At 35.2% G+C, this 14,185-nt stretch overlaps 1 non-coding gene across 1 annotated transcript; it reads left to right on the forward strand.

The window, feature by feature from the left end:
- Window positions 1-650: 650 nt before the first annotated feature.
- On the forward strand, window positions 651-757 carry LOC141709852 (small nucleolar RNA R71). The gene has a single exon (XR_012570408.1). It is a non-coding gene; the product is annotated as a small nucleolar RNA R71 (small nucleolar RNA).
- Window positions 758-14,185: the final 13,428 nt, after the last annotated feature.

Below are 14,185 nucleotides of genomic sequence, written 5' to 3' on the forward strand. Positions count from 1 at the left end.
TTTGGCATATAAGACCCTGGTTTTTGCACATAAGCCGTAACTCCTCCTATTCATATTTTTCATTCGAAGATAGACCTGCACCTCCATGAGTTTGTTATTGAAATTGGAGTTGTTGTCTGGGTGCAAATTATTGCTGAACACCAGGAGGATTGAATTGCTTGTTTCCAAACTTCTGGAACGGCTGTTACATCACATTCTGATTGTTGCTCCAGCTGAAGTTAGGATGATTCAAGTTGTTAGGATGATAAGTGTCTGGCATTGATTGCTTTGATCTCTAAAAGTTGCTCACAAACTGAGCCGGTTCACTAAATATAGCGCATTGCTCCATCGCATGCGAACCTGCACAAAGCTTACAAACACTTATCCTCTGATGAACTCCATAGTTAGCCAGAGAATCGATCTTCATAGACAATGCCTTTAGCTGAGCAGCTATAGCTGTAGTTGTATCCACTTCAAGAACTCCTGCTACCTTGCCCTGTGGCAATCTCTAGGTTGGATACGTATATTCATTCACATCCATCATCTCAAATAGAGCATAAGCTTCCTCATAGCTCTTTGCCCATAATGCTCCACATGATACTGCATCAAGCATGGGTCTAGACTGTGCTCCCAAACCATTGTAAAAATAATTGATGATCATCTAATCAGGCATTCCATGATGAGGACACTTCCTAAGCATCTCCTGGTAGCACTCTCAAGCTTCACATAGAGATTCTCCCGATTGCTGCGCAAATTGAGTAAGAACATTCATCATTGCAGCTGTCTTCGCCATAGGGAAGAATTTAGTAAGAAATTTTTGAGTGAGATCCTCCCAAGTAGTGATAGAACCTGTTGGTAGAGAGTATAACCAACACTTAGCTTTATCCCTCATAGAAAAATGGAAAAGTCTCAGCTTCACAACATCTTCAGAAATATTGTTGAACTTGAAGGTGTCATAGATTTCGATAAAATCCCTAATATGCATATTAGGATCTTCCGTTGGAGAACCCCCAAACTGGATTGAATTCTGTACCATCCGAATTATGCCAGGATTGATGTTAAAGGTATTAGCTGCGATAACTAGCCAGACAATGCTAGATTGAATCTCGTTGATCTTCGGTTGAGAATAATCCATCAAAGCTTTTGTTGGTGCTGCTGGATCTCCCATTGTAATGAGTACCTGAAACACAAACAAGTAAACTATGAAAATAAAAGAATCTGATTCAGTGAAATTTAACGACCACTGATGTTAAGCACATAAACTAAAAATTAACACCGAGTCCCCGACAGCGGCGCCAAAAATATGTTAGAGCGAAAACACGCGCTAAATTACACGCAAGTATACGCGGTCGCAAGTAATATAAGATATAAATCAGATTTGTTCCCACAGAGACTGGTTTAGGTTAACTTTAATCTATGCACTTATGCAACAATGATATGGCTATCGTTCAATGCTAAGACGAATAACAAATTGGTTTTGATTATAACTAAGAAATTATACTAACTAACTTGAACTTTGAAAATTGAGGTTGAATTAACTATACGAGACAAATATGGGATTCTAACTTCATTACTACTTCATTCAAAGTCATTGTTCTTAACCTTAACATGCAATGGTGATGACAACTAATCAGATAACACGAAACTAGTAAACTCCAACTTTTGTTGCATGAATACCCTACTACAAGACATCCACAAAAGAGATAGAAGCTGAATAGACACCAATTATGTGAGATATAACGTCTCGTGTACTTTTGAATTATTTAATTATATAATTATGGAAATTATTAAATAGATAAAATATGTGTGTTGGTGTTGATTGAAAGGAATATGTCCTAAGTCCAATCATGTATAAGGATTTAGGAATAACTTTTATGTAATCTGTTTTGATTTCATTGATATTAATAAAAGACTTATTTTATTTTTACGGGCTTTATCTATTTAAGTGTTTAAATAAGATATACCATAGTTTAGAGTAAAGCTTTTTAAGGATTATGATGAGATCATAATAGTGAGACCTAAAAAGATGATAACTCTAAACTTAAATAGTTCCTGGTCATAGGATTACTAACTGGTAATTAATAATCCGCAAAGATCGGTACATACTATGCTTGCTTTATTATGAAGGATGTCTGTTCTCATAGACATTTGTGTGGTGACACTATAGCTAGTATGTAGGTGCTTATTATAGAATAAGTTCACTAAACATGACTCGCACAGCTGAACAACTGATGGAGTTCACTCACGTGTCAGCAGTTGTTCACCTAGTGATAGTTGTATAAGTATCCTTAGACTTGAGGTCATCATAGTCATCTTGTGTACACTGAACTATGCTTTGGTTTAGTTCTTAGTCTCCAGGGACAATTATTAGGGCTCTTCTGGGTATAGGAATTTGTACACGAAGATAGTGTATGATCAATATAGGATCTACCCCTTCCAGTGAAGGAAGCGAATGTTCAAGGCTGATCCACTTATGCTAGTTCAGGAATCTCTGGCCAGAGTGAATGAAATTAGAAAGGAGTTTCTAATTTGCATAGAACTACGCATAGTAAATGGTAAGCAAGTGATTGAATTAGATAGGCTTGACACGAGATCCATGCCTTGTATTTAATCGGAACATTGTAGGGTAGAAGGAGTTTATTGTACGGTAACTATTCACTGAAAGGTTCTTGGTATTCTAAGCAGTGAATTCATATTATCCGGATAGTCGCGATATGTTGAGAAGCATCACTCACGATGTAGAATAAATGTGATTAATTAATTAATCATATTTAATAAATTAGAGAATTTATATAAATAATGATAAAATAGTTTTATTATTATTTATTTCTACTACTGGCTTAATATTGAACCTACAGGGTCACACCATAAAAAGAGAATGATTTAATGGTGGAGGAATTAATTAATAATGGCTAATAATTATTTATTTATGAAATAAATAATTAATTGGCAAATTTAATAATTGATTAAATGAGATTTAATTGATTATAAATAAATTAAGAAAAGTTCTTAATATTATTAATTAAGGATTTAATTTTTGGAAATTAAATCAAGAGAGAGAATTATTTCTAAAGTGTTTAGAAAAAGGATTAATAATTAAAAGGTGTTTTAATTATTAATGAGAATAATAAATGGGATAATAATAATATTATTTATGGGAAAATTTCAGCTGAAAATTTTGCCTATAAATACACTATTATAGACCCTATTTTATTCCAACCCACATCGAACCCGAAAACCCAAAAAGTTTGGAAAACCCAATTCTCTCCACCTTCTTAACATCATTTTCTTGGTGGATACTGGTGGAGTGCTTCACACTTGAGGAGCAACTGCTAAGGATCTCTGATCGTTGTCTCCGAATTATTTTAAAAGGTTAGATTCGATCCCTCGAATTTTTATTCACGATTTATATGCTTTTATTTGGATTTTTGTATGTGTAAAAGTGTTTTGCCACGCTCCGCTGCGTTTAAAAATCCAACAATGGTATCAAAGCATAGGTTGTATGCATATAGATCTGTGGTAAAAATTTCAGAATTTTATGTGCTTGTATGAATTAATTATGATTTTTACAAGTTATATTATGGATTAATTTTGCCTGATGAGAAATCGTTTCTCAGAATAATTTTGAATGTTTATCTGGGTTCTACAAGTTTTGTAGATCGTCTGGGTATTTTTTTCATAATTTTGTGATATATAGATTTTTTATTATGAATTTTTGAAGTTGTATCAATTAAATTCGTAATTAATAAATCATATATATATATATAAATTGATTGTAAGTATATATATATTGCATCTGCTTGTACCTGCTGTGGTCTGCTGTATTTCTGTTGATGGCACGGAGGAGACAGACATGGCAGGTCTGTCATGCACGTTAACCGAGAAGAAAAGTCAGGCGGCGAAAAAAAAATATAGGGGTGTAACGTATTCCGGGAATGCGTTACACACCTGTGGCGCATTCACGGAATGCGTTACACCCTTTAATGGCTTAAAAGGGGTGTAACGCATCACCGGAATGCGTTACAGGGTCTGTAACGCGTTCCTGAAATGCGTTACAGCCCTCTGATGATTTTAAAATTGATTTTCTGGGAGTTTCGTAACTCCGTTTTGGGCGTGCAATATACCGTTGGATTCGTTTTTTCGAGACGGATCTAATGGTATGATCAATTTTAGTTTATATAAAAGTTTTGAACTATTTATATTTCCATGAAGTGTTTTAAAGTTGTTTTTGACTGTTTTAATTGCTTTTAAATGCTTCATGTGATACATAGAGATGTATAATGCTTAGACTAATGTGCTAGATGATTTAACATGCCTACCTTGATGTTTATTCATGTTGATATATGTGATATATGCTTAGTTTATCATGAGATGATAGATTTAGGTGAACTTAAATGAACATAAGGCGTTCGTTAGACAACCTAGTGTAGTGAAATTGTTTCATAACCTTAATAATAATATTATGAATACAATCATGAGATTCTTGTGTTTATGAAACACGTAATTGAATATGAATTTTCGATATGAGAGAAAGGATGATTCTGTCAACAACAAATTTCTATCTGTAAGAAAGGGTTATTAAGTGACGCCTCTTGACAATGCTCCACCCGATTTGGGAATCATCTGATTATTGATTATTGATTTGAAATATTTAATTTAAAAGGAAGAATTTCTTTATAATATGATTATGATTGTAACGTAATATAATCCCTCTAAAATTAAATAATATCAAGTAGTAATTGGCCAATGACACAACGGGCTTGTGTCGGTCATAGCCTTCCAACATGGTAGAAAATAGTTCTTATTTTTGAATCATTGTCGTTTCGTGCCACAGCCGAGGGCTTTGATTTCGAAATAAGAAATACTTGTCTATTACATAGAGATGTGTACATTGAATAAGAATCTAAAGGTCGTTACGTGCCACAGCCGTGGGCCTTTGGGGACTGATTCAATTGTACGGAATGTTGGGTTAGACTTGACTTAGAATATTGAGTTTATCGTGCCACAACCATGACTCAATTATTCAAGAGGCTAAAGTTTGATTAGGGAATAACATTAGATGTAATTGACAAGAGTTGTCTGCCTATTAAACATTACATGGCGTTTCGTGCCACAGCCGGGGTTGTGTGATGGAATGTAGGATCCCTATTCCCACTAGCATTATGAATGCTTAATTTTTCACGTAGGGGGTTGAATAAATTAGATAAACTAGTGGGAGCCACTTATGAATAAAGACCCGATTCATATAGTGTTTTGAAATGAAATCGAATATTTGCTAAGTGTTGTTATGTGTTTATCATTTACAGATTTACAATATACATTATGTCTTCTGCACTATCACTAAGGAGCATACTAGATGCTCATAAATTGACTGGTCCTAATTATGCTGACTGGCTTCAAAACTTGAGAATTGTTCTCAGGATTGAGAAGTTGAAATACGTGATTGACTCACCTAAGCCTACTGAACCTGCTAATGATGCACATAATGATGAACATGTTGTGTATCGTAAGTGGATAGATGATGCAAATGTTGCTCAATGCATCATGCTAGCTTCCATGAACATTGAGCTACAGAAGCAACATGAGCATATTGATGCTCACACTATCCTCATGCATCTACAAGAGTTGTATGATGTGGCGGGGAGGACAGCTCGATATGAGATATTGAAGGAGTTGTTCGGTTGTAGGATGTCTGAGGGATCATCTGTGAATGACCATGTACTTAAGATGATCAATTTGATTGAACGTCTTGGACAACTTAATTTTGCCATGGATGGGGAGCTGAGCCAAGACTTGGTCTTGCAATCGCTTCCGAGTTCGTTCTCGCAGTTTGTTGTGAACTTTCACATGAATAAGTTGGATGTCAGCTTGCCTGAACTCCACAACATGTTGAAGACTGCGGAATCGAATTTTCCCCCTAAGAAGGGTTCTGTTCTTCTAATTGGTGAAGGTTCCAATCCTAAGAAAAGGAAGAGGAACTATTCCAAGAAGAAGAAAGTAGGTGAAGAAAAGCCGGTTCTACCAAAAGCTGAAGACCCCAAGAGCAAAGTTGTTTGCTTTCACTGTAACAAGGTGGGGCACTGGAAGAGTAACTGGAAGGTTTACCTTGCAGAATTGAAGAAGAAGAAGGGTAGTGAGACTACCGCTTCTGATTCAGGTATGTTCATGATAGAAATGAATATGTCATAAAATCAAATTTCTACTTGGGTATTAGATAACGCCTGTGGTTCTCAAATCTGCAATTTGTTGTAGGGACCAAGGAGAAGTAGGACTCTTGAGGAAGAGGAGGTGATTCTACTGATGGAAATGGAGCAAGAGTTGCTGCTGAAGATGTAGAATCATTTCATTTACATATGCCTACGGGCAAGACTATTGTTTTAAATAATTGTTATTTTGTTCCCTCGATTGTGAGGAATATTATTCCCATGTTAGACTTGGCTGGATTTTCATTTATTATTGAGAATAATGAATGTTCTATTCTTAGAGATAATATTCTTTATGGACGTGGTACTTTAAATAATGGTCTGTATATATGTGACATAATTTACTTCAGATTGAACAAACTAATAAAAGAAAAGGGATGATGAAAATCTCACTTTATAGTGGCACTGCAGTCTCCATTTAGTGGACATGGAGAGAGGGCTGCAGATTTTCTAGGAATGGTACACACAAATGTATGTGGACCAATGTCTACGCAAGCCATGGGTGGATTTTCATACTTCATTACTTTCATAGATGATAGATCTGGATTCAGATATGTGTTTGATGAAACACAAGTCTGAGGCCTTTGAAAGGTTCAAAGAATATAAGTATGAAGTGGAGAAATAAACCAAACATAGTATTATAATTCTTCGATTAGATCGAGATGGTGAATACTTTAATGGAGTGTTTCTAGATTATCTCAAAGTAAATGGTATAATCTCCCAGTGGACTCCTCCAGATTGGTATCTGAAAGGAGAAATCGAACTTTGTTAGACATAGTTCGGTCCATGATGAGCTATGCAAATCTTCCAGTATTCCTATGGGGTTATGCATTGGAAACCTCAGCATATTTACTGAATATGGTGCCTTCCAAATCTGTTCCTCAAACTCCGTATGAGATATGGAAAGTAAGGAAACCGAGTCTTAAACGCGTTAAGATTTGGGGATGTCCAGCTTATGTCAAGTAAGTTGACCCAAATAAGCTGGAATATCGATCCGTAAGATGTAGTTTTGTGGGATATCCTAAAGAGACTTTAGGGTATTACTTTTACACCGATCATCGGGTGTTTATCTCCAGACATGCTACCTTCTTGGAAAAGGGGTTTATCCTTGAAGGAAACAGTGGGAGAAAAATTGAACTTGATGAAGTTCAAGAAGCACAAACTACTACGGATCAAGTGGAAACACCTGTTCTGACTGAACAACCTTTTGTGGAACAGCCCATTCATAGATCAGTGAGAGTGTCTCGCCAACCTGAGAGGTAATATGGCCTTGTCATTGAGAATGACAATGAGTTGTCGATCATTGATGATGACGACCCTGTAATCTATAATGAGGCTATGAGTAGTGTTGACTCAGAAAAATGGCATAGTGCCATGAAATCCAGAATGGAATCTATGTATACGGTATACAAAAGATAGATTATAGCAGATGGCCAGGTGGAGACCTATAAGGCCAGGCTTGTGGCAAAAGGATTCAAACAAAGGCAATGGATTGACTTTGATGAAACCTTTTACCTGTAGCCCTGTTAAAATCAGTTCGGATTTTGCTTGCGATTGCTGCTTACTACGATTATGAGATCTGACAATTAGCCAGATGGTTTTTTTTCCAAGAGAAATGAAAACCTAGTGTGTAAGCTGCTGCGAACTATATGTGGTTTAAAGCAGGCTTCTCGAAAGATGGAACATTCGTTTTGATGAGACAATCAAAGAGTTTGATTTTATCAAAAACGAAGATGAACCATGCGTCTACAAAAGGGTTAGTGGGAGCGCGGTAACATTTCTTGTATTGTATTAAAATAGAGTTGACACACATAACAACATAGCAGACCCACTCACAAAGCTACTTTATGAAAGTCACTTTGATCGTCATAAAGACAAGATGGGTATTAGATACCAGAGTGATTGGCTTTAGTACAAGTGGGAGATTGAAAGGAATATGTCCTAAGTCCAATCATATATAAGGATTTAGGAATAACTTTTATATAATCTGTTTTGATTTCATTGATATTAATAAAAGACTAGTTTTGTTTTTACGGGCTTTATCTATTTAAGTGTTTAAATAAGATATACCATACTTTAGAGTAAAGCTTTTTATGGATTATGATGAGATCATAATAGTGAGACCTAAAAGATGATAACTCTAAACTTAAATAGTTCCTGGTCGTAGGATTACTAACTGGTAATTAATAATCCGCAAAGATCGGTACATACTATGCTTGCTTCATTATGAAGGATGTCTGTTCTCATAGACATTTGTGTGGTGACACTATAGCTAGTATGTAGGTGCTTATTATAGAATAAGTTCACTGAACATGACTCGCACAGCTAAACAATTGATGGAGTTCACTCACGTGTCAGCAGTTGTTCACCTAGTGATAGTTGTATAAGTATCCTTAGACTTGAGGTCATCATAGTCATCTTGTGTACACTGAACTATGCTTTAGTTTAGTTCTTAGTCTCCAGGGACAATTATTAGGGCTCTTCTGGGTATAGGAATTTATACACGAAGATAGTGTATGATCAATATAGGATCTACCCCTTCCAGTGAAGGAAGCGAATGTTCAAGGATGATCCACTTATGCTAGTTCAGGAATCTCTGGCCAGAGTGAATGAAATTAGAAAGGAGTTTCTAATTTGCATAGAACTACGCATAGTAAATGGTAAGCAAGTGATTGAATTAGATAGGCTTGACACGAGATCCATGCCTTGTATTTAATCGAAACATTGTAGGGTAGAAGGAGTTTATTGTACGGTAACTATTCACTGAAAGATTCTTGGTATTCTAAGCAGTGAATTCATATTATCCGGATAGTCGCGATATGTTGAGAAGCATCACTCACGATGTAGAATAAATGTGATTAATTAATTAATCATATTTAATAAATTAGAGAATTTATATAAATAATGATAAAATAGTTTTATTATTATTTATTTCTACTACCGGCTTAATATTGAACCTACAGGGTCACACCATAAAAAGAGAATGATTTAATGGTGGAGGAATTAATTAATAATGGCTAATAATTATTTATTTATGAAATAAATAATTAATTGGAAAATTTAATAATTGATTAAATGAGATTTAATTGATTATAAATTAATTAAGAAAAGTTCTTAATATTATTAATTAAGGATTTAATTTTTGGAAATTAAATCAAGAGAGAGAATTATTTCTAAAGTGTTTAGAAAAAGGATTAATAATTAAAAGGTGTTTTAATTATTAATGAGAATAATAAATGGGATAATAATAATATTATTTATGGGAAAATTTCAGCTGAAAATTTTGCCTATAAATACACTATTATAGACCCTATTTTATTCCAACACACATCGAACCCGAAAACCCAAAACGTTTGGAAAACCCAATTCTCTCCACCTTCTTAACATCATTTTCTTGGTGGATACTGGTGGAGTGCTTCACACTTGAGGAGCAACTGCTAAGGATCTCTGATCGTTGTCTCCGAATTATTTTAAAAGGTTAGATTCGATCCCTCGAATTTTTATTCACGATTTATATGCTTTTATTTGGATTTTTGTATGTGTAAAAGTGTTTTGCCACGCCCCGCTGCGTTTAAAAATCCAACATTGACCGCTATGTGTTATTTGATTATTATCCATATGTGATTTATGGTGTACCGGGTTGTCCGCGAAATTAATTATGGGATAGTATTGAATTGTTTTCACTTTCAAAAATGAATTTAGTGCAAATTTATTTGCATAAATATTGGAAATATTTTTAAAATTGTTTTTATGATTTTATAATTACAATAATTATTTTTAGGATTTTATAAAATTGAGAATTCAATATTTTATTAATTATTTATCTTTAAATGATTTTCTGAAAGCTTTTATTTGTAAAATCCATATTTAAATTCTAGAATTCTTCAAAAATGATGAAACTCATAATTATTTAAGTTTGGAATATTTCGAGAATTTTAAAATTATTTTGGAAATTTTCGGGATTAATTTTACCCGCGCGTTATTTCGTTTATTTGTTAAAAGCGGGTATAAAGTGTGTTTTAGAAATTAATTTAAAATTATGAAATTTATGTTTTTATTAACTTCGGGATATTTATAACATTTTGATATTATTTTTGTAATTTTCTAAAATTATTTTTTGTACACCTCGATTCGTTAATTTTAAAATTTTCGGGGCAAAGCGTTGCAGCAGGACACGTGTGGGTTTCTCGTTAATTCGTTTGATACGTGGCATAGCTGCGTTTTTGTAGATAATAAAAACACAGACGCACAAAACCCCCCTTTCTACCACCGGTGGCTTCATCTCCTTTCCGGTCTCTCTCTCTACTAGCCGCATCTCTTCGATTTCCCTCTATAATCGACATATATTCCTCCCCTCTTCTTTCTTTTTCGTTCTTTCCCTAATCTTTGTGCAAGTTTCGCCGCTGCTTTGAGATTTCCGGCGACTCTGCTGCCTGTTCTTCCGGTATCGTCGTCGTCTTGCTTCTATTTACCCCTTTAATGTATCCATGTCCAGCCTTTGGTGTATATATGTATATATATACATACTCCGTATGTACAATTATTGTATGTTGTGTGTGAATTCATGTGTGTGTGTTACGTTGTGTTTGTGTGTGTATGTGGTTAGTGGCGCGTTGATGCGCGTGTGAGTTCCTGTGACTGATTCGCTTACTGTGTTGCTGTGGTTCAAAAAAATTCTAATTCGAAATTTAATATTTCCGCAGGAAAATATTTGATTAATATCTGTGATATAAATTTTTCGTACGGGGAAAATTTTGTTCCTAATCGGTGGAATTTGCGTTGGAAACCCGAATTTAATCGGGAACCCGCGAATTTTACCGCCGTCGACGATGAGCTTTGGCGAGTCGACGGTGGACGGTGATGAATTTATTCTGAGTCCTAAGTTTTATAAAATAAATAAATCAATTCGTAAAATTATTTTTGAAACGAGAATTTGATTTTTTTTTATACTAAAGTCAAGTACGTAAGTTAGTGAATGAATTATGATTGGATTGATTGTTGGTTTGAATTGGTGGTTGGATTTTTGGGTTGTGGTTGTTGTGAACTTGAATGTCGTTGGTTTGACGTCGATTGTATTCGACGGGTAGTCCGATAAACAAAGGAAACGCTGTCAGATTTTCGGAAAACTGAATTACGCAAATACGGAAACGTATCCGATGAATATCGGGACGTCGAGAGGCTATATATATATGTGTGTGTGTTTTATACGAAACTTAATTGTACGATGTGATGAAATACTTTTCTAAATCGATAACTCTGATTTCGTAAAATAAAGAGTATGGGTATTTACTGAAAATGAACACTGAACCGATTTTCGAGAAACGTGAACCTTAAGTGATACGTGTATTATTATATGAAGTATGTTACGAGTCGGAATTTGTTAACGTTCGGGTAGATGGATAACAAGGATATGTCAAGCATAATCGAATGTCTAAGTTAGGATGTTTCGACCTTGTAGGTTCTAGTCGGAATGCCCGAGAAATGGGAATTGGACAAAAGATTGTTGGTGGTGAGTCGAAAAGATCAGTAAGGTCCCAATCAAAGAACTTAAGTGTTGAGGTCGAATCCAGAGTAATACAGTGGTTGGACGTAAAAGCCTAAGCGGCAGGGTTGGCCCAGAATTGATCAGTAATAGTTGTAAAGCCTTGTAAGGCAAGTATTCCTAAACCTTTCTCGAGATATAATGCAAATGTTTTTAAAATTCTCTTGTGACATACTGTTAATACCCAAATAGCCCTGTTTTGTACTGTAAATACTTTGAATCCTTCAGCCTTGAACCTGAGCCACATCATTTGATCTTTGAGCCGCAAGCCTTATTCTTTGTAAACCATTTCTTGTTGATTTACCAGATATTAAACCACATAAATACGATACTACTCCACAAATATATAACCATCATATATCAAACACTGGAACAAAATTATTTAAACATACAGAAACATTCATACTCACCCATACCTTGTGATATCAAAGTACTAAAACCTTGTACAAACACTATACATCTAATACCCGATTATCCTACCGGCTGGAGGCCACTTCTTTTATGTACTTTGACATACCCTTTCGGTAACCATGAATTTTTATTGTGCTCTTATACAAGTGTTTTATTGTTATTGATTATGATCCGGTTTATTGAACTCTCTTGTTTATTATATTGTAATGCTTTAGAATTGGATAGTTTTCTTTGTATGGACCAGATTCGTGGTCAGACCATATCGATGGTCAAGTTAGGCCAATGTATGCCTTGGATCCAGTAGTTAGAGCAGTGCTGTGTGCTCTGCTCGGGGTTAGTGCATGACTGATCAGCAGCCTAACCTTGGTTTTAAAAACATAAAATGAATATCCAATTCTATTGGTTGTTTAACAAGAAACTTGATTCATTTACATCACCTCGTTTATTATTGTTTAACCTCAGTTATTGATAATATGACTTGCTGAGCTAGTTAGCTCACTCTTGCGAATCTTTTTATGTATTCTACAGTTAAGAAGGATACGGTTGATAGCGAGGTTTCCCAGTTCAATGTTCGAGCTAGGATTCCAGATTATGATTGATCGAGCTAGCAGGAGCTTAATGCAATAGTGAGATAGTAAGGTTGTAAGAATAATTTCATATCAGTTGTAAATTAAATTAGTTGGAATTTGGTACGTTGTCATAAAAGTTAAGGTTGTGGCTTGTTTTCATACTTTAACTTGTTGCGATCCGTGGTTAATTTAAGCAGGGTCATTACAAATAATATTTTATATACAGGTTTATATTTTTGTGTACGTGTTATGGACCCCAAACTTCTGACCCGGGTTTGGAGGGCGCCACAGGTTGGTATCAGAGCTACAGGTTATAAGTCACTGAAACAAGCCTAGATTGTCGGGATTGGGTAGAGGGTTAGGATTAGGAATAGGAAATAGAAAAAAAAATAGGTCATCATGAGGTTGAGTGCGACTGTATAGTAGGTCTCCGGCACGGTTCGGGTTGTGATTCGGGATTCTTGACTAGCGACGTGATATCCGGGCAACGGCAATGGCAGATCCTGATTTCCCTGCATCAACTGATCGTTTGGAACCTTCCGTTTAAGGATCGTCATCTTCTCTCAGATTCGATTTGCACCTTGATCTTCCATCAGTATTAGCGGTATTACCTTCTATTATGACAGTTGCGCCTCTCCAAGTTATTCAACGCTATTCTATCATCTCTCGATATGAGACTACCTATTCAAGAACCTTCATTTGCTTATTCTTGTTCTTTTGAACATTGAACTATGAATGTATCTTTTCTGTTTATTATACACCATATTCTACATCCTTAGTTTAAAAACCTTTCCTACGAAACAACAGCGTTTGCGAGAAGGGACGCGATAGCGGCAGTAAACGGTGAGTATTGAGATATAAATTAAGGTGAGAAGGAGTTTAGAAAGAAGATTCAAGTGTTCTGGAGGATGGCTGTTATCAGGTTACCAGAAGCTATTAGTAATTAGGCCACTCATGACTAGTTTGTGGAATGGAGTAGATAAGTGTTGAAGAGAGAGAGTTAGAGGAGATTAGGGATATGAAGATTTCTTGAAATTAATGGTGTTGTAATGATGTGATATATATTTTAATAAGATGATGTGACATTAGCTGATTTATTGACTATTGAATAGTCTGTTTCCCTTAATGATTGCAAAGTGGTTAACGGGAGTACTACCGGTATGGGAGCCTTAATGTGTAGCTGCGAATAGATAACGTGCAACGATAGCAGAAGTTTTCATTGATTACGGAAAGTAATAGACCCCAATAAAGGAAAGTAGATAAATGAAAGTGAATAGACCTTTGAGTGATCGTTCTTTAACTTGGTATTTGGTCATAAGTAGGACAACAACCAACTCATACAGTAAGGACAACCGGAGGTGTGATTTTCAAAATTTTTAACAAGTTCTCGAAAAAGATTTTTCCTCACAAAAATTCTAAAAGCCTTTTTGAATAAAATAAGTTTTAAATCTTGGTTGTCAAGTTACTACTTGAGTTTCTTA

This window comes from Apium graveolens, chromosome 2, assembly GCF_009905375.1.
Source record: "Apium graveolens cultivar Ventura chromosome 2, ASM990537v1, whole genome shotgun sequence".
Lineage (NCBI taxonomy): Eukaryota > Viridiplantae > Streptophyta > Magnoliopsida > Apiales > Apiaceae > Apium > Apium graveolens.